Genomic DNA, 22,159 nt, shown 5'->3' with positions numbered 1-22,159 from the left:
TCTGCAAATGAACGTTTTGAAGCTAGGGAAAGGCTAATTTTGATCCAAGTAGGCCTATTTAGCTGAGTTGAAGAAACACTGCTATCTCTCGAAAGAAAAGCATGTGTGTTACAACCGGCAACACCTAGCACTTTGTTTCCTGGTGAGAACTGAGTTAGTTCTTCAAAGGAATACTTCCTGAAATCAGAATTTTCAAGTGGAGAAAGGCTCCTTTTGTTCCAAGTAGGCCTGTTCAGCTCTGTTATGAAACACATGTATCTCCCCAAAAAAGTAACGGCTGTTTTAGAAGCAGGAGCATCTAGAAGACTGCATCTCTGTGCATATTTACTCAGTTCTTCGAAGGAATCCGTCCTGCAAATCAGAATGTTAAAGGTGGAGAAAAGCTCATTTTGTTCCAAATAGACCTATTCTGTTAAGTTGAAAAAACTCATGTATCTCTGGAAGGAACACCATCTCTGTTTGAAGCAGGATCATCTAGCAAATTGTTTCCCTTTGCAATTGGTGTTCGTTTTCTAGAGAAATACTTCCTTCAATTTAGGAGTTTCAAGGTGGAGATAGGCTGTAATGAGTCCAAATACACCTATTGTGCTGAGTTGAAGAAACACATGTATCTCTCCAAAGAAAACAATGTGTTAGAAGCTGTAGCCTCTGGCACATTGTGTCCCTGTAAGAATTTAGTTAGTGTTGGAATGGTGTACGTTGTGCAAATCAACATTTTCCAGGTGTAGAATGGCTCATTTTGTTCCTTAGAGGCCTATTCTGCAAAACAAAAGAGGCTCAGGTATCTCGTGAAGGAAAAGCATGTGTGTGAGAAGCAGGAGAATCCGGCACACTGTTTACCTGTGAGAATTCAGTTTGTTTATTGAAGGAATACTTACTGAAACCAGTGTTTTCAAGGGTGAGAAAGGGTCAATTTGATCCAAAGAGGCCTACGCAGGTAAGTTGAAGAAACATATGTATCTCTGGAAAGGAAACCACGTATGTTCGAAGCAGGAGCATCCAGTACATGGTTTCACTGTCCTTAATGACCTACGTTTTCAGAGCAATACTTCCTGCAACTTTGGAGTTCCAAGCTGGAGATAGGCACCGTTTGCTCTAAAAGGGCCTATTCAGCTAACGTGAAGAACACATGGACCTCTCCAAAGACAACCATCTATGTTCGAAGCTGCAGCATCTAGTACAGTGTTTCACTGTGAGAAGTGATTTAATTTTGAAAGGAATACTTCCTGCAAATCAAAGCTTTCAAGGTGGAGAAAGGCTGATTTTCTTCCAAATAGGCCTATACATGTAAGCTGAAGAAAGACCTTCATCTCTCGAGAGAGAACAATCTGCGTGAGGTACAGAAGTATGTATGGCATATCTTCCCTGTGAGAACAGTGGTAGTTTCTGAAAGGAAGATTTCATGCATCTTAGGTGTTTAAGGAGGATTTAGACTCTGTTTGCACCAAATAGGCCTATTCAGCTGATTGGAAGAATCACATGTATATCTCAAAGAGAAACCATCTATGTTGGAAGTCTCAGCATCTATCACATTGTTTCCCTGTGATAATTTAGTTTACTTTTCAAAGGAATAATTCCGGCAAATCATAGTTTTCAACGTGGAGAAAGGCTCAGTTTGTTTCATGTAAGCCTATCCAGCTGAGTTGATGAAACATCTGCATCTCTCAAAAGAAAACCATCTGTGGCAGAATCAAGGGCATCGAGCACATTGTTTACCTATGAGAACTGAGTTAGTTTTTGAAAGGAATACTTGCTGCAAATCATGGTTTTCAAGTTGGAATGAGGCTCATTTTGTTCCAAACAGGCCGATTCAGCTACGGTCAAGAAAGACATGTATGTCTCGAAAGAGCAACATCTACTTAGAAGGTGCAGTATCTAGTATACTGGTCCCTTGTGAGAACTGAGCTCGTTTCTGAAGCGTATAATTCCAGCAACTCACAAGGTTCAAGGTGGAGAAAGGCTAAGTTTCTTGCCACTAGACTTACTAAGCTTAGATGAGGAAACACATGTGTCTCTCAAAAGAAAACAGTGTGTGTTAGGAGCTTCAGCATCTAGCGTGTTGTTTCCCTGTGAGAATTGAGATAGTTTTTGAAAGGAATGTCAACTTCAATTCTCAGTTTTCAAGGTGGAGAAAGGCTCATTTTGTTCCCAATAGGCCTATTCAGCTTCGTTGAGGAAACACGTGTGTATCTGCAAAGAAAACCGTCTGTGTTAGGAGCAGGAGCAACTAGCACATTGTTTACCTCTGAGAAAGGAGTTGGTTTTGGGAAGGAATACTTCCTTCCAATCTGCATGTTCAAGGTGAAGAAATGCTCATTTTGTTCCAAAGAGTCCCATCCAGGTAAGTTGAAGGAACACATGTATCTCTCAAAGGAAAACAATCTGTGAAAGGAGCAGGAGCACCTAGTACATTGTTTCCCTGTGTGAACTGACTGGGTTTTTGATAGAAATACTTCCTGAAACCTAGCAGTTTCACGATGGAGATAGGCTCTGTTTGCCCAAAAGAGGCCTATTCAGCTGACTTGAAGGTACACATGCACCTCTTCCAGGAAAACCATCTACTTAAAAGCTACAGCATCTCTCACATTGTTTCCCTGTGCGATCAGAGTCCGTTTTTGAAGGAAAGACTTGCAGCAACACCGACCATTCAAAGTGGACAAAGGCTCCTTTGTTGCAATTGGGCCTATTCTGCTGAGTTGACAAAACACATGTCACTCTCAAAATTAAACCATCTGTGGCAGAATCAGGACAATCTAGCACCTTATTTACCTATGAGAGAATTGAGTTAGTTTTTGAAAGGAATAATTTCTGCAAATGAACGTTTTGAAGCTAGGGAAAGGCTAATTTTGATCCAAGTAGGCCTATTTAGCTGAGTTGAAGAAACACTGCTATCTCTCGAAAGAAAAGCATGTGTGTTACAACCGGCAACACCTAGCACTTTGTTTCCTGGTGAGAACTGAGTTAGTTCTTCAAAGGAATACTTCCTGAAATCAGAATTTTCAAGTGGAGAAAGGCTCCTTTTGTTCCAAGTAGGCCTGTTCAGCTCTGTTATGAAACACATGTATCTCCCCAAAAAAGTAACGGCTGTTTTAGAAGCAGGAGCATCTAGAAGACTGCATCTCTGTGCATATTTACTCAGTTCTTCGAAGGAATCCGTCCTGCAAATCAGAATGTTAAAGGTGGAGAAAAGCTCATTTTGTTCCAAATAGACCTATTCTGTTAAGTTGAAAAAACTCATGTATCTCTGGAAGGAACACCATCTCTGTTTGAAGCAGGATCATCTAGCAAATTGTTTCCCTTTGCAATTGGTGTTCGTTTTCTAGAGAAATACTTCCTTCAATTTAGGAGTTTCAAGGTGGAGATAGGCTGTAATGAGTCCAAATACACCTATTGTGCTGAGTTGAAGAAACACATGTATCTCTCCAAAGAAAACAATGTGTTAGAAGCTGTAGCCTCTGGCACATTGTGTCCCTGTAAGAATTTAGTTAGTGTTGGAATGGTGTACGTTGTGCAAATCAACATTTTCCAGGTGTAGAATGGCTCATTTTGTTCCTTAGAGGCCTATTCTGCAAAACAAAAGAGGCTCAGGTATCTCGTGAAGGAAAAGCATGTGTGTGAGAAGCAGGAGAATCCGGCACACTGTTTACCTGTGAGAATTCAGTTTGTTTATTGAAGGAATACTTACTGAAACCAGTGTTTTCAAGGGTGAGAAAGGGTCAATTTGATCCAAAGAGGCCTACGCAGGTAAGTTGAAGAAACATATGTATCTCTGGAAAGGAAACCACGTATGTTCGAAGCAGGAGCATCCAGTACATGGTTTCACTGTCCTTAATGACCTACGTTTTCAGAGCAATACTTCCTGCAACTTTGGAGTTCCAAGCTGGAGATAGGCACCGTTTGCTCTAAAAGGGCCTATTCAGCTAACGTGAAGAACACATGGACCTCTCCAAAGACAACCATCTATGTTCGAAGCTGCAGCATCTAGTACAGTGTTTCACTGTGAGAAGTGATTTAATTTTGAAAGGAATACTTCCTGCAAATCAAAGCTTTCAAGGTGGAGAAAGGCTGATTTTCTTCCAAATAGGCCTATACATGTAAGCTGAAGAAAGACCTTCATCTCTCGAGAGAGAACAATCTGCGTGAGGTACAGAAGTATGTATGGCATATCTTCCCTGTGAGAACAGTGGTAGTTTCTGAAAGGAAGATTTCATGCATCTTAGGTGTTTAAGGAGGATTTAGACTCTGTTTGCACCAAATAGGCCTATTCAGCTGATTGGAAGAATCACATGTATATCTCAAAGAGAAACCATCTATGTTGGAAGTCTCAGCATCTATCACATTGTTTCCCTGTGATAATTTAGTTTACTTTTCAAAGGAATAATTCCGGCAAATCATAGTTTTCAACGTGGAGAAAGGCTCAGTTTGTTTCATGTAAGCCTATCCAGCTGAGTTGATGAAACATCTGCATCTCTCAAAAGAAAACCATCTGTGGCAGAATCAAGGGCATCCAGCACATTGTTTACCTATGAGAACTGAGTTAGTTTTTGAAAGGAATACTTGCTGCAAATCATGGTTTTCAAGTTGGAACGAGGCTCATTTTGTTCCAAACAGGCCGATTCAGCTACGGTCAAGAAAGACATGTATGTCTCGAAAGAGCAACATCTACTTAGAAGGTGCAGTATCTAGAATACTGGTCCCTTGTGAGAATTGAGCTCGTTTCTGAAGCGTATAATTCCAGCAACTCACAATGTTCAAGGTGGAGAAAGGCTAAGTTTCTTGCCACTAGACTTACTAAGCTTAGATGAGGAAACACATGTGTCTCTCAAAAGAAAACAGTGTGTGTTAGGAGCTTCAGCATCTAGCGTGTTGTTTCCCTGTGAGAATTGAGATAGTTTTTGAAAGGAATGTCAACTTCAATTCTCAGTTTTCAAGGTGGAGAAAGGCTCATTTTGTTCCCAATAGGCCTATTCAGCTTCGTTGAGGAAACACGTGTGTATCTGCAAAGAAAACCGTCTGTGTTAGGAGCAGGAGCAACTAGCACATTGTTTCCCTCTGAGAAAGGAGTTGGTTTTGGGAAGGAATACTTCCTTCCAATCTGCATGTTCAAGGTGAAGAAATGCTCATTTTGTTCCAAAGAGTCCCATCCAGGTAAGTTGAAGGAACACATGTATCTCTCAAAGGAAAACAATCTGTGAAAGGAGCAGGAGCACCTAGTACATTGTTTCCCTGTGTGAACTGACTGGGTTTTTGATAGAAATACTTCCTGAAAACTAGAAGTGTCACGATGGAGATAGGCTCTGTTTGCCCAAAAGAGGCCTATTCAGCTGACTTGAAGGTACACATGCACCTCTTCCAGGAAAACCATCTACTTAAAAGCTACAGCATCTCTCACATTGTTTCCCTGTGCGATCAGAGTCCGTTTTTGAAGGAAAGACTTGCAGCAACTCCGACCATTCAAAGTGGACAAAGGCTCCTTTGTTGCAATTGTGCCTATTCTGCTGAGTTGACAAAACACATGTCACTCTCAAAATTAAACCATCTGTGGCAGAATCAGGACAATCTAGCACCTTATTTACCTATGAGAATTGAGTTAGTTTTTGAAAGGAATAATTTCTGCAAATGAACGTTTTGAAGCTAGGGAAAGGCTAATTTTGATCCAAGTAGGCCTATTTAGCTGAGTTGAAGAAACACTGCTATCTCTCGAAAGAAAAGCATGTGTGTTACAACCGGGAACACCTAGCACATTGTTTCCTGGTGAGAACTGAGTTAGTTCTTCAAAGGAATACTTCCTGAAATCAGAATTTTCAAGTGGAGAAAGGCTCCTTTTGTTCCAAATAGGCCTGTTCATCTCTGTTATGAAACACATGTATCTCCCCAAAAAAAGTAACGGCTGTTTTAGAAGCAGGAGCATCTAGAAGACTGCATCTCTGTGCATATTTACTCAGTTCTTCGAAGGAATCCGTCCTGCAAATCAGAATGTTAAAAGTGGAGAAAAGCTCATTTTGTTCCAAATAGACCTATTCTGTTAAGTTGAAGAAACTCATGTATCTCTGGAAGGAACACCATCTCTGTTTGAAGCAGGATCATCTAGCACATTGTTTCCCTTTGCAATTGGTGTTCGTTTTCTAGAGAAATACTTCCTTCAATTTAGGAGTTTCAAGGTGGAGATAGGCTGTAATGAGTCCAAATACACCTATTGTGCTGAGTTGAAGAAACACATGTATCTCTCCAAAGAAAACAATGTGTTAGAAGCTGTAGCCTCTGGCACATTGTGTCCCTGTAAGAATTTAGTTAGTGTTGGAATGGTGTACGTTGTGCAAATCAACATTTTCCAGGTGTAGAATGGCTCATTTTGTTCCTTAGAGGCCTATTCTGCAAAACAAAAGAGGCTCAGGTATCTCGTGAAGGAAAAGCATGTGTGTGAGAAGCAGGAGAATCCGGCACACTGTTTACCTATGAGAATTCAGTTTGTTTATTGAAGGAATACTTACTGAAACCAGTGTTTTCAAGGGTGAGAAAGGGTCAATTTGATCCAAAGAGGCCTACGCAGGTAAGTTGAAGAAACATATGGATCTCTGGAAAGGAAACCACGTATGTTCGAAGCAGGAGCATCCAGTACATTGTTTCACTGTCCTTAACGACCTACGTTTTCAGAGCAATACTTCCTGCAACTTTGGAGTTCCAAGCTGGAGATAGGCACCGTTTGCTCTAAAAGGGCCTATTCAGCTAACGTGAAGAACACATGGACCTCTCCAAAGACAACCATCTATGTTCGAAGCTGCAGCATCTAGTACAGTGTTTCACTGTGAGAAGTGATTTAATTTTGAAAGGAATACTTCCTGCAAATCAAAGCTTTCAAGGTGGAGAAAGGCTGATTTTCTTCCAAATAGGCCTATACACGTAAGCTGAAGAAAGACCTTCATCTCTCGAGAGAGAACAATCTGCGTGAGGTACAGAAGTATGTATGGCAAATCTTCCCTGTGAGAACAGTGGTAGTTTCTGAAAGGAAGATTTCATGCATCTTAGGTGTTTAAGGTGGATTTAGACTCTGTTTGCACCAAATAGGCCTATTCAGCTGATTGGAAGAATCACATGTATATCTCAAAGAGAAACCATCTATGTTGGAAGTCTCAGCATCTATCACATTGTTTCCCTGTGATAATTTAGTTTACTTTTCAAAGGAATAATTCCGGCAAATCATAGTTTTCAACGTGGAGAAAGGCTCAGTTTGTTTCATGTAAGCCTATCCAGCTGAGTTGATGAAACATCTGCATCTCTCAAAAGAAAACCATCTGTGGCAGAATCAAGGGCATCGAGCACATTGTTTACCTATGAGAACTGAGTTAGTTTTTGAAAGGAATACTTGCTGCAAGTCATGGTTTTCAAGTTGGAACGAGGCTCATTTTGTTCCAAACAGGCCGATTCAGCTACGGTCAAGAAAGACATGTATGTCTCGAAAGAGCAACATCTACTTAGAAGGTGCAGTATCTAGTATACTGGTCCCTTGTGAGAATTGAGCTCGTTTCTGAAGCGTATAATTCCAGCAACTCACGATGTTCAAGGTGGAGAAAGGCTAAGTTTCTTGCCACTAGACTTACTAAGCTTAGATGAGGAAACACATGTGTCTCTCAAAAGAAAACAGTGTGTGTTAGGAGCTTCAGCATCTAGCGTGTTGTTTCCCTGTGAGAATTGAGATAGTTTTTGAAAGGAATGTCAACTTCAATTCTCAGTTTTCAAGGTGGAGAAAGGCTCATTTTGTTCCCAATAGGCCTATTCTGCTTCGTTGAGGAAACACGTGTGTATCTGCAAAGAAAACCGTCTGTGTTAGGAGCAGGAGCAACTAGCACATTGTTTCCCTCTGAGAAAGGAGTTGGTTTTGGGAAGGAATACTTCCTTCCAATCTGCATGTTCAAGGTGAAGAAATGCTCATTTTGTTCCAAAGAGTCCCATCCAGGTAAGTTGAAGGAACACATGTATCTCTCAAAGGAAAACAATCTGTGAAAGGAGCAGGAGCACCTAGTACATTGTTTCCCTGTGTGAACTGACTGGGTTTTTGATAGAAATACTTCCTGAAACCTAGAAGTTTCACGATGGAGATAGGCTCTGTTTGCCCAAAAGAGGCCTATTCAGCTGACTTGAAGGTACACATGCACCTCTTCCAGGAAAACCATCTACTTAAAAGCTACAGCATCTCTCACATTGTTTCCCTCTGCGATCAGAGTCCGTTTTTGAAGGAAAGACTTGCAGCAACTCCGACCATTCAAAGTGGACAAAGGCTCCTTTGTTGCAATGGGGCCTATTCTACTGAGTTGACAAAACACATGTCACTCTCAAAATTAAACCATCTGTGGCAGAATCAGGACAATCTAGCACCTTATTTACCTATGAGAATTGAGTTAGTTTTTGAAAGGAATAATTTCTGCAAATCAACGTTTTGAAGCTAGGGAAAGGCTAATTTTGATCCAAGTAGGCCTATTTAGCTGAGTTGAAGAAACACTGCTATCTCTCGAAAGAAAAGCATGTGTGTTACAACCGGGAACACCTAGCACATTGTTTCCTGGTGAGAACTGAGTTAGTTCTTCAAAGGAATACTTCCTGAAATCAGAATTTTCAAGTGGAGAAAGGCTCCTTTTGTTCCAAGTAGGCCTGTTCAGCTCTGTTATGAAACACATGTATCTCCCCAAAAAAAGTAACGGCTGTTTTAGAAGCAGGAGCATCTAGAAGACTGCATCTCTGTGCATATTTACTCAGTTCTTCGAAGGAATCCGTCCTGCAAATCAGAATGTTAAAGGTGGAGAAAAGCTCATTTTGTTCCAAATAGACCTATTCTGTTAAGTTGAAGAAACTCATGTATCTCTGGAAGGAACACCATCTCTGTTTGAAGCAGGATCATCTAGCACATTGTTTCCCTTTGCAATTGGTGTTCGTTTTCTAGAGAAATACTTCCTTCAATTTAGGAGTTTCAAGGTGGAGATAGGCTGTAATGAGTCCAAATACACCTATTGTGCTGAGTTGAAGAAACACATGTATCTCTCCAAAGAAAACAATGTGTTAGAAGCTGTAGCCTCTGGCACATTGTGTCCCTGTAAGAATTTAGTTAGTGTTGGAATGGTGTACGTTGTGCAAATCAACATTTTCCCGGTGTAGAATGGCTCATTTTGTTTCTTAGAGGCCTATTCTGCAAAACAAAAGAGGCTTAGGTATCTCGTGAAGGAAAAGCATGTGTGTGAGAAGCAGGAGAATCCGGCACACTGTTTACCTGTGAGAATTCAGTTTGTTTATTGAAGGAATACTTACTGAAACCAGTGTTTTCAAAGGTGAGAAAGGGTCAATTTGTTCCAAAGAGGCCTATGCAGGTAAGTTGAAGAAACATATGTATCTCTGGAAAGGAAACCACGTATGTTCGAAGCAGGAGCATCCAGTACATGGTATCACTGTCCTTAATGACCTACGTTTTCAGAGCAATACTTCCTGCAACTTTGGAGTTCCAAGGTGGAGATAGGCACCGTTTGCTCTAAAAAGGCCTATTCAGCTAACGTGAAGAACACATGGACCTCTCCAAAGACAACCATCTATGTTCGAAGCTGCAGCATCTAGTAGAGTGTTTCACTGTGAGAAGTGATTTAATTTTGAAAGGAATACTTCCTGCAAATCAAAGCTTTCAAGGTGGAGAAAGGCTGATTTTCTTCCAAATAGGCCTATACACGTAAGCTGAAGAAAGACCTTCATCTCTCGAGAGAGAACAATCTGCGTGAGGTACAGAAGTATGTATGGCAAATCTTCCCTGTGAGAACAGTGGTAGTTTCTGAAAGGAAGATTTCATGCATCTTAGGTGTTTAAGGTGGATTTAGACTCTGTTTGCACCAAATAGGCCTATTCAGCTGATTGGAAGAATCACATGTATATCTCAAAGAGAAACCATCTATGTTGGAAGTCTCAGCATCTATCACATTGTTTCCCTGTGATAATTTAGTTTACTTTTCAAAGGAATAATTCCGGCAAATCATAGTTTTCAACGTGGAGAAAGGCTCAGTTTGTTTCATGTAAGCCTATCCAGCTGAGTTGATGAAACATCTGCATCTCTCAAAAGAAAACCATCTGTGGCAGAATCAAGGGCATCGAGCACATTGTTTACCTATGAGAACTGAGTTAGTTTTTGAAAGGAATACTTGCTGCAAGTCATGGTTTTCAAGTTGGAACGAGGCTCATTTTGTTCCAAACAGGCCGATTCAGCTACGGTCAAGAAAGACATGTATGTCTCGAAAGAGCAACATCTACTTAGAAGGTGCAGTATCTAGTATACTGGTCCCTTGTGAGAATTGAGCTCGTTTCTGAAGCGTATAATTCCAGCAACTCACGATGTTCAAGGTGGAGAAAGGCTAAGTTTCTTGCCACTAGACTTACTAAGCTTAGATGAGGAAACACATGTGTCTCTCAAAAGAAAACAGTGTGTGTTAGGAGCTTCAGCATCTAGCGTGTTGTTTCCCTGTGAGAATTGAGATAGTTTTTGAAAGGAATGTCAACTTCAATTCTCAGTTTTCAAGGTGGAGAAAGGCTCATTTTGTTCCCAATAGGCCTATTCAGCTTCGTTGAGGAAACACGTGTGTATCTGCAAAGAAAACCGTCTGTGTTAGGAGCAGGAGCAACTAGCACATTGTTTCCCTCTGAGAAAGGAGTTGGTTTTGGGAAGGAATACTTCCTTCCAATCTGCATGTTCAAGGTGAAGAAATGCTCATTTTGTTCCAAAGAGTCCCATCCAGGTAAGTTGAAGGAACACATGTATCTCTCAAAGGAAAACAATCTGTGAAAGGAGCAGGAGCACCTAGTACATTGTTTCCCTGTGTGAACTGACTGGGTTTTTGATAGAAATACTTCCTGAAACCTAGAAGTTTCACGATGGAGATAGGCTCTGTTTGCCCAAAAGAGGCCTATTCAGCTGACTTGAAGGTACACATGCACCTCTTCCAGGAAAACCATCTACTTAAAAGCTACAGCATCTCTCACATTGTTTCCCTCTGCGATCAGAGTCCGTTTTTGAAGGAAAGACTTGCAGCAACTCCGACCATTCAAAGTGGACAAAGGCTCCTTTGTTGCAATTGGGCCTATTCTGCTGAGTTGACAAAACACATGTCACTCTCAAAATTAAACCATCTGTGGCAGAATCAGGACAATCTAGCACCTTATTTACCTATGAGAGAATTGAGTTAGTTTTTGAAAGGAATAATTTCTGCAAATCAACGTTTTGAAGCTAGGGAAAGGCTAATTTTGATCCAAGTAGGCCTATTTAGCTGAGTTGAAGAAACACTGCTATCTCTCGAAAGAAAAGCATGTGTGTTACAACCGGGAACACCTAGCACATTGTTTCCTGGTGAGAACTGAGTTGGTTCTTCAAAGGAATACTTCCTGAAATCAGAATTTTCAAGTGGAGAAAGGCTCCTTTTGTTCCAAGTAGGCCTGTTCAGCTCTGTTAGGAAACACATGTATCTCCCCAAAAAAAGTAACGGCTGTTTTAGAAGCAGGAGCATCTAGAAGACTGCATCTCTGTGCATATTTACTCAGTTCTTCGAAGGAATCCGTCCTGCAAATCAGAATGTTAAAGGTGGAGAAAAGCTCATTTTGTTCCAAATAGACCTATTCTGTTAAGTTGAAGAAACTCATGTATCTCTGGAAGGAACACCATCTCTGTTTGAAGCAGGATCATCTAGCACATTGTTTCCCTTTGCAATTGGTGTTCGTTTTCTAGAGAAATACTTCCTTCAATTTAGGAGTTTCAAGGTGGAGATAGGCTGTAATGAGTCCAAATACACCTATTGTGCTGAGTTGAAGAAACACATGTATCTCTCCAAAGAAAACAATGTATGTTAGAAGCTGTAGCCTCTGGCACATTGTGTCCATGTAAGAATTTAGTTAGTGTTGGATTGGTGTACGTTGTGCAAATCAATATTTTCCAGGTGTAGAATGGCTCATTTTGTTCCTTAGAGGCCTATTCTGCAAAAGAAAAGAGGCTCGGGTATCTCGTGAAGGAAAAGCATGTGTGTGAGAAGCAGGAGAATCCGGCACACTGTTTACCTGTGAGAATTCAGTTTGTTTATTGAAGGAATACATACTGCAAACCAGTGTTTTCAAGGGTGAGAAAGGGTCAATTTGTTCCAAAGAGGCCTATGCAGGTAAGTTGAAGAAACATATGTATGTCTGGAAAGGAAACCACGTATGTTCGAAGCAGGAGCATCCAGTACATGGTTTCACTGTCCTTAATGACCTACGTTTTCAGAGCAATACTTCCTGCAACTTTGGAGTTCCAAGGTGGAGATAGTCACCGTTTGCTCTAAAAAGGCCTATTCAGCTAACGTGGAGAACACATGGACCTCTCCAAAGACAGCCATCTAGGTTCGAAGCTGCAGCATCTAGTACAGTGTTTCACTGTGAGAAGTGATTTAATTTTGAAAGGAATACTTCCTGCAAATCAAAGCTTTCAAGGTGGAGAAGGGCTGATTTTCCTCCAAATAGGCCTATACATGTAAGCTGAAGAAACACCTTTATCTCTCGAGAGAGAACAATCTGTGTGAGGTACAGAAGTATGTATGGCATATCTTCCCTGTGAGAACAGTGGTAGTTTCTGAAAGGAAGATTTCATGCATCTTAGGTGTTTAAGGTGGATTTAGACTCTCTTTGCACCAAATAGGCCTATTCAGCTGATTGGAAGAATCACATGTCGATCTCAAAGAGAAACCATCTATGTTGGAAGTCTCAGCATCTATCACATTGTTTCCCTGTGATAATTTAGTTTACTTTTCAAAGGAATAATTCCGGCAAATCATAGTTTCCAACGTGGAGAAAGGCTCAGTTTGTTTCATGTAAGCCTATCCAGCTGAGTTGATGAAACATCTGCATCTCTCAAAAGAAAACCATCTGTGGCAGAATCAAGGGCATCCAGCACATTGTTTACCTATGAGAACTGAGTTAGTTTTTGAAAGGAATACTTGCTGCAAATCATGGTTTTCAAGTTGGAACGAGGCTCATTTTGTTCCAAACAGGCCGATTCAGCTACGGTCAAGAAAGACATGTATGTCTCGAAAGAGCAACATCTACTTAGAAGGTGCAGTATCTAGTATACTGGTCCCTTGTGAGATTTGAGCTCGTTTCTGAAGCGTATAATTCCAGCAACTCACAATGTTCAAGGTGGAGAAAGGCTAAGTTTCTTGCCACTAGACTTACTAAGCTTAGATGAGGAAACACATGTGTCTCTCAAAAGAAAACAGTGTGTGTTAGGAGCTTCAGCATCTAGCGTGTTGTTTCCCTGTGAGAATTGAGATAGTTTTTGAAAGGAATGTCTCCTTCAATTCTCAGTTTTCAAGGTGGAGAAAGGCTCATTTTGTTCCCAATAGGCCTATTCAGCTTCGTTGAGGAAACACGTGTGTATCTGCCAAGAAAACCGTCTGTGTTAGGAGCAGGAGCAACTAGCACATTGTTTCCCTCTGAGAAAGGAGTTGGTTTTGGGAAGGAATACTTCCTTCCAATCTGAATGTTCAAGGTGAAGAAATGCTCATTTTGTTCCAAAGAGTCCCATTCAGGTAAGTTGAAGAAACACATGTATCTCTCGAAGGAAAACCATCTGTGAACGAAGCAGGAGCACCTAGCACATTGTTTCCCTGTGTGAACTGACTGGATTTTTGATAGAAATACTTCCTGAAACCTAGCAGTTTCACGATGGAGATAGGCTCTGTTTGCCCAAAAGAGGCCTATTCAGCTGACTTGAAGGTACACATGCACCTCTTCCAGGAAAACCATCTACTTAAAAGCTACAGCATCTCTCACATTGTTTCCCTGTGAGATCAGAGTCCGTTTTTGAAGGAAAGACTTGCAGCAACTCAGAATATTCAAAGTGGACAAAGGCTCCTTTGTTGCAATTGGGCCTATTCTGCTGAGTTGACAAAACACATGTCACTCTCAAAATTGCACCATCTGTGGCAGAATCAGGACAATCTAGCACCTTATTTACCTATGAGAATTGAGTTAGTTTTTGAAAGGAATAATTTCTGCAAATCAACGTTTTGAAGCTAGGGAAAGGCTAATTTTTATCCAAGTAGGCTTATTTAGCTGAGTTGAAGAAACACTGCTATCTCTCGAAAGAAAAGCATGTGTGTTACAACCGGGAACACCTAGCACATTGTATCCTGGTGAGAATTGAGTTCGTTTTTCAAAGGAATACTTCCTGAAATCAGAATTTTCAAGTGGAGAAAGGCTCCTTTTGTTCCAAATAGGCCTCTTCAGCTCTGTTATGAAACACATGTATCTCCCCCAAAAAAGTAACGGCTGTTTTAGAAGCAGGAGCATCTAGAAGACTGCATCTCTGTGCATATTTTCTCAGTTCTTCGAAGGAATCCGTGCTGCAAATCAGAATGTTAAAGGTGGAGAACAGCTCATTTTGTTCCAAATAGACCTATTCTGCTAAGTTGAAGAAACTCATGTATCTCTCGAAGGAACACCATCTCTGTTTGAAGCAGGATCACCGAGCACACTGTTACCCTTTGCAAATGGTGTTCGTTTTCTAGAGAAATACTTCCTTCCATTTAGGAGTTTCAAGGTCTAGACAGGCTGTAATGAGTCCAAATACACCTATTGTGCTCAGTTGAAGAAACACATGTATCTCTCCAAAGAAAACAATGTATGTTAGAAGCTGTAGCCTCTGGCACATTGTGTCCCTGTAAGAATTTAGTTAGTGTTGGAATGGTGTACGTTGTGCAAATCAACATTTTCCAGGTGTAGAATGGCTCATTTTGTTCCTTAGAGGCCTATTCTGCAAAAGAAAAGAGGCTCGGGTATCTCGTGAAGGAAAAGCATGTGTGTGAGAAGCAGGAGAATCCGGCACACTGTTTACCTGTGAGAATTCAGTTTGTTTATTGAAGGAATACTTACTGCAAACCAGTGTTTGCAAGGGTGAGAAAGGGTCAATTTGTTCCAAAGAGGCCTATGCAGGTAAGTTGAAGAAACATATGTATGTCTGGAAAGGAAACCACGTATGTTCGAAGCAGGAGCATCCAGTACATGGTTTCACTGTCCTTAATGACCTACGTTTTCACAGCAATACTTCCTGCAACTTTGGAGTTCCAAGGTGGAGATAGTCACCGTTTGCTCTAAAAAGGCCTATTCAGCTAACGTGAAGAACACATGGACCTCTCCAAAGACAGCCATCTATGTTCGAAGCTGCAGCATCTAGTACAGTGTTTCACTGTGAGAAGTGATTTAATTTTGAAAGGAATACTTCCTGCAAATCAAAGCTTTCAAGGTGGAGAAGGGCTGATTTTCCTCCAAATAGGCCTATACATGTAAGCTGAAGAAACACCTTTATCTCTCGAGAGAGAACAATCTGTGTGAGGTACAGAAGTATGTATGGCATATCTTCCCTGTGAGAACAGTGGTAGTTTCTGAAAGGAAGATTTCATGCATCTTAGGTGTTTAAGGTGGATTTAGACTCTGTTTGCACCAAATAGGCCTATTCAGCTGATTGGAAGAATCACATGTATATCTCAAAGAGAAACCATCTATGTTGGAAGTCTCAGCATCTATCACATTGTTTCCCTGTGATAATTTAGTTTACTTTTCAAAGGAATAATTCTGGCAAATCATAGTTTTCAACGTAGAGAAAGGCTCAGTTTGTTTCATGTAAGCCTATCCAGCTGAGTTGATGAAACATCTGCATCTCTCAAAAGAAAACCATCTGTGGCAGAATCAAGGGCATCGAGCACATTGTTTACCTATGAGAACTGAGTTAGTTTTTGAAAGGAATACTTGCTGCAAATCATGGTTTTCAAGTTGGAATGAGGCTCATTTTGTTCCAAACAGGCCGATTCAGCTACGGTCAAGAAAGACATGTATGTCTCGAAAGAGCAACATCTACTCAGAAGGTGCAGTATCTAGTAAACTGGTCCCTTGTGAGAACTGAGCTCGTTTCTGAAGCGTATAATTCCAGCAACTCACGATGTTCAAGCTGGAGAAAGGCTAAGTTTCTTGCAACTAGACTTACTAAGCTTAGATGAGGAAACACATGTGTCTCTCAAAAGAAAACCGTGTGTGTTGGGAGCTTCAGCATCTAGCGTGCTGTTTCCCTGTGAGAATTGAGATATTTTTGAAAGGAATGTCTCCTTCAATTCTCAGTTTTCAAGGTGGAGAAAGGCTCATTTTGTTCCCAATAGGCCTATTCAGCTTCGTTGAGGAAACACGTGTGTATCTGCCAAGAAAACCGTCTGTGTTAGGAGCAGGAGCAACTAGCACATTGTTTCCCTCTGAGAAAGGAGTTGGTTTTGGGAAGGAATACTTCCTTCCAATCTGAATGTTCAAGGTGAAGAAATGCTCATTTTGTTCCAAAGAGTCCCATTCAGGTAAGTTGAAGAAACACATGTATCTCTCGAAGGAAAACCATCTGTGAACGAAGCAGGAGCACCTAGCACATTGTTTCCCTGTGTGAACTGACTGGATTTTTGATAGAAATACTTCCTGAAACCTAGCAGTTTCACGATGGAGATAGGCTCTGTTTGCCCAAAAGAGGCCTATTCAGCTGACTTGAAGGTACACATGCACCTCTTCCAGGAAAACCATCTACTTAAAAGCTACAGCATCTCTCACATTGTTTCCCTGTGAGATCAGAGTCCGTTTTTGAAGGAAAGACTTGCAGCAACTCAGAATATTCAAAGTGGACAAAGGCTCCTTTGTTGCAATTGGGCCTATTCTGCTGAGTTGACAAAACACATGTCACTCTCAAAATTGCACCATCTGTGGCAGAATCAGGACAATCTAGCACCTTATTTACCTATGAGAATTGAGTTAGTTTTTGAAAGGAATAATTTCTGCAAATCAACGTTTTGAAGCTAGGGAAAGGCTAATTTTTATCCAAGTAGGCTTATTTAGCTGAGTTGAAGAAACACTGCTATCTCTCGAAAGAAAAGCATGTGTGTTACAACCGGGAACACCTAGCACATTGTTTCCTGGTGAGAATTGAGTTCGTTTTTCAAAGGAATACTTCCTGAAATCAGAATTTTCAAGTGGAGAAAGGCTCCTTTTGTTCCAAATAGGCCTCTTCAGCTCTGTTATGAAACACATGTATCTCCCCCAAAAAAGTAACGGCTGTTTTAGAAGCAGGAGCATCTAGAAGACTGCATCTCTGTGCATATTTTCTCAGTTCTTCGAAGGAATCCGTCCTGCAAATCAGAATGTTAAAGGTGGAGAACAGCTCATTTTGTTCCAAATAGACCTATTCTGCTAAGTTGAAGAAACTCATGTATCTCTGGAAGGAACACCATCTCTGTTTGAAGCAGGATCACCGAGCACATTGTTTCCCTTTGCAAATCGTGTTCGTTTTCTAGAGAAATACTTCCTTCCATTTAGGAGTTTCAAGGTCTAGACAGGCTGTAATGAGTCCAAATACACCTATTGTGCTGAGTTGAAGAAACACATGTATCTCTCCAAAGAAAACAATGTATGTTAGAAGCTGTAGCCTCTGGCACATTGTGTCCCTGTAAGAATTTAGTTAGTGTTGGAATTGTGTACGTTGTGCAAATCAACATTTTCCAGGTGTAGAATGGCTCATTTTGTTCCTTAGAGGCCTATTCTGCAAAAGAAAAGAGGCTCGGGTATCTCGTGAAGGAAAAGCATGTGTGTGAGAAGCAGGAGAATCCGGCACACTGTTTACCTGTGAGAATTCAGTTTGTTTATTGAAGGAATACTTACTGCAAACCAGTGTTTGCAAGGGTGAGAAAGGGTCAATTTGTTCCAAAGAGGCCTATGCAGGTAAGTTGAAGAAACATATGTATGTCTGGAAAGGAAACCACGTATGTTCGAAGCAGGAGCATCCAGTACATGGTTTCACTGTCCTTAATGACCTACGTTTTCAGAGCAATACTTCCTGCAACTTTGGAGTTCCAAGGTGGAGATAGTCACCGTTTGCTCTAAAAAGGCCTATTCAGCTAACGTGGAGAACACATGGACCTCTCCAAAGACAGCCATCTATGTTCGAAGCTGCAGCATCTAGTACAGTGTTTCACTGTGAGAAGTGATTTAATTTTGAAAGGAATACTTCCTGCAAATCAAAGCTTTCAAGGTGGAGAAGGGCTGATTTTCCTCCAAATAGGCCTATACATGTAAGCTGAAGAAACACCTTTATCTCTCGAGAGAGAACAATCTGTGTGAGGTACAGAAGTATGTATGGCATATCTTCCCTGTGAGAACAGTGGTAGTTTCTGAAAGGAAGATTTCATGCATCTTAGGTGTTTAAGGTGGATTTAGACTCTGTTTGCACCAAATAGGACTATTCAGCTGATTGGAAGAATCACATGTATATCTCAAAGAGAAACCATCTATGTTCGAAGTCTCAGCATCTATCACATTGTTTCCCTGTGATAATTTAGTTTACTTTTCAAAGGAATAATTCTGGCAAATCATAGTTTTCAACGTGGAGAAAGGCTCAGTTTGTTTCATGTAAGCCTATCCAGCTGAGTTGATGAAACATCTGCATCTCTCAAAAGAAAACCATCTGTGGCAGAATCAAGGGCATCGAGCACATTGTTTACCTATGAGAACTGAGTTAGTTTTTGAAAGGAATACTTGCTGCAAATCATGGTTTTCAAGTTGGAATGAGGCTCATTTTGTTCCAAACAGGCCGATTCAGCTACGGTCAAGAAAGACATGTATGTCTCGAAAGAGCAACATCTACTCAGAAGGTGCAGTATCTAGTAAACTGGTCCCTTGTGAGAACTGAGCTCGTTTCTGAAGCGTATAATTCCAGCAACTCACGATGTTCAAGGTGGAGAAAGGCTAAGTTTCTTGCAACTAGACTTACTAAGCTTAGATGAGGAAACACATGTGTCTCTCAAAAGAAAACCGTGTGTGTTGGGAGCTTCAGCATCTAGCGTGCTGTTTCCCTGTGAGAATTGAGATATTTTTGAAAGGAATGTCTCCTTCAATTCTCAGTTTTCAAGGTGGAGAAAGGCTCATTTTGTTCCCAATAGGCCTATTCAGCTTCGTTGAGGAAACACGTGTGTATCTGCCAAGAAAACCGTCTGTGTTAGGAGCAGGAGCAACTAGCACATTGTTTCCCTCTGAGAAAGGAGTTGGTTTTGGGAAGGAATACTTCCTTCCAATCTGAATGTTCAAGGTGAAGAAATGCTCATTTTGTTCCAAAGAGTCCCATTCAGGTAAGTTGAAGAAACACATGTATCTCTCGAAGGAAAACCATCTGTGAACGAAGCAGGAGCACCTAGCACATTGTTTCCCTGTGTGAACTGACTGGATTTTTGATAGAAATACTTCCTGAAACCTAGCAGTTTCACGATGGAGATAGGCTCTGTTTGCCCAAAAGAGGCCTATTCAGCTGACTTGAAGGTACACATGCACCTCTTCCAGGAAAACCATCTACTTAAAAGCTACAGCATCTCTCACATTGTTTCCCTGTGAGATCAGAGTCCGTTTTTGAAGGAAAGACTTGCAGCAACTCAGAATATTCAAAGTGGACAAAGGCTCCTTTGTTGCAATTGGGCCTATTCTGCTGAGTTGACAAAACACATGTCACTCTCAAAATTGCACCATCTGTGGCAGAATCAGGACAATCTAGCACCTTATTTACCTATGAGAATTGAGTTAGTTTTTGAAAGGAATAATTTCTGCAAATCAACGTTTTCAAGCTAGGGAAAGGCTAATTTTTATCCAAGTAGGCTTATTTAGCTGAGTTGAAGAAACACTGCTATCTCTCGAAAGAAAAGCATGTGTGTTACAACCGGGAACACCTAGCACATTGTTTCCTGGTGAGAATTGAGTTCGTTTTTCAAAGGAATACTTCCTGAAATCAGAATTTTCAAGTGGAGAAAGGCTCCTTTTGTTCCAAATAGGCCTCTTCAGCTCTGTTATGAAACACATGTATCTCCCCCAAAAAAGTAACGGCTGTTTTAGAAGCAGGAGCATCTAGAAGACTGCATCTCTGTGCATATTTTCTCAGTTCTTCAAAGGAATCCGTCCTGCAAATCAGAATGTTAAAGGTGGAGAACAGCTCATTTTGTTCCAAATAGACCTATTCTGCTAAGTTGAAGAAACTCATGTATCTCTGGAAGGAACACCATCTCTGTTTGAAGCAGGATCACCGAGCACATTGTTTCCCTTTGCAAATGGTGTTCGTTTTCTAGAGAAATACTTCCTTCCATTTAGGAGTTTCAAGGTCTAGACAGGCTGTAATGAGTCCAAATACACCTATTGTGCTGAGTTGAAGAAACACATGTATCTCTCCAAAGAAAACAATGTATGTTAGAAGCTGTAGCCTCTGGCACATTGTGTCCCTGTAAGAATTTAGTTAGTGTTGGAATGGTGTACGTTGTGCAAATCAACATTTTCCAGGTGTAGAATGGCTCATTTTGTTCCTTAGAGGCCTATTCTGCAAAAGAAAAGAGGCTCGGGTATCTCGTGAAGGAAAAGCATGTGTGTGAGAAGCAGGAGAATCCGGCACACTGTTTACCTGTGAGAATTCAGTTTGTTTATTGAAGGAATACTTACTGCAAACCAGTGTTTTCAAGGGTGAGAAAGGGTCAATTTGTTCCAAAGAGGCCTATGCAGGTAAGTTGAAGAAACATATGTATGTCTGGAAAGGAAACCACGTATGTTCGAAGCAGGAGCATCCAGTACATGGTTTCACTGGCCTTAATGACCTACGTTTTCAGAGCAATACTTCCTGCAACTTTGGAGTTCCAAGGTGGAGATAGTCACCGTTTGCTCTAAAAAGGCCTATTCAGCTAACGTGAAGAACACATGGACCTCTCCAAAGACAGCCATCTATGTTCGAAGCTGCAGCATCTAGTACAGTGTTTCACTGTGAGAAGTGATTTAATTTTGAAAGGAATACTTCCTGCAAATCAAAGCTTTCAAGGTGGAGAAGGGCTGATTTTCCTCCAAATAGGCCTATACATGTAAGCTGAAGAAACACCTTTATCTCTCGAAAGAGAACAATCTGTGTGAGGTACAGAAGTATGTATGGCATATCTTCCCTGTGAGAACAGTGGTAGTTTCTGAAAGGAAGATTTCATGCATCTTAGGTGTTTAAGGTGGATTTAGACTCTGTTTGCACCAAATAGGCCTATTCAGCTGATTGGAAGAATCACATGTATATCTCAAAGAGAAACCATCTATGTTCGAAGTCTCAGCATCTATCACATTGTTTCCCTGTGATAATTTAGTTTACTTTTCAAAGGAATAATTCTGGCAAATCATAGTTTTCAACGTGGAGAAAGGCTCAGTTTGTTTCATGTAAGCCTATCCAGCTGAGTTGATGAAACATCTGCATCTCTCAAAAGAAAACCATCTGTGGCAGAATCAAGGGCATCGAGCACATTGTTTACCTATGAGAACTGAGTTAGTTTTTGAAAGGAATACTTGCAGCAAATCATGGTTTTCAAGTTGGAATGAGGCTCATTTTGTTCCAAACAGGCCGATTCAGCTACGGTCAAGAAAGACATGTATGTCTCGAAAGAGCAACATCTACTCAGAAGGTACAGTATCTAGTATACTGGTCCCTTGTGAGAACCTAGCTCGTTTCTGAAGCGTATAATTCCAGCAACTCACGATGTTCAAGGTGGAGAAAGGCTAAGTTTCTTGCAACTAGACTTACTAAGCTTAGATGAGGAAACACATGTGTCTCTCAAAAGAAAACCGTGTGTGTTAGGAGCTTCAGCATCTAGCGTGCTGTTTCCCTGTGAGAATTGAGATATTTTTGAAAGGAATGTCTCCTTCAATTCTCAGTTTTCAAGGTGGAGAAGGCTCATTTTGTTCCCAATAGGCCTATTCAGCTTCGTTGAGGAAACACGTGTGTATCTGCCAAGAAAACCGTCTGTGTTAGGAGCAGGAGCAACTAGCACATTGTTTCCCTCTGAGAAAGGAGTTGGTTTTGGGAAGGAATACTTCCTTCCAATCTGCATGTTCAAGGTGAAGAAATGCTCATTTTGTTCCAAAGACTCCCATTCAGGTAAGTTGAAGAAACACATGTATCTCTCGAAGGAAAACCATCTGTGAACGAAGCAGGAGCACCTAGCACATGGTTTCCCTGTGTGAACTGACTGGATTTTTGATAGAAATACTTCCTGAAACCTAGCAGTTTCACGATGGAGATAGGCTCTGTTTGCCCAAAAGA

This window comes from Castor canadensis, chromosome 16, assembly GCF_047511655.1.
Source record: "Castor canadensis chromosome 16, mCasCan1.hap1v2, whole genome shotgun sequence".
Lineage (NCBI taxonomy): Eukaryota > Metazoa > Chordata > Mammalia > Rodentia > Castoridae > Castor > Castor canadensis.
Note: the sequence above shows the minus strand (reverse complement) of the source record.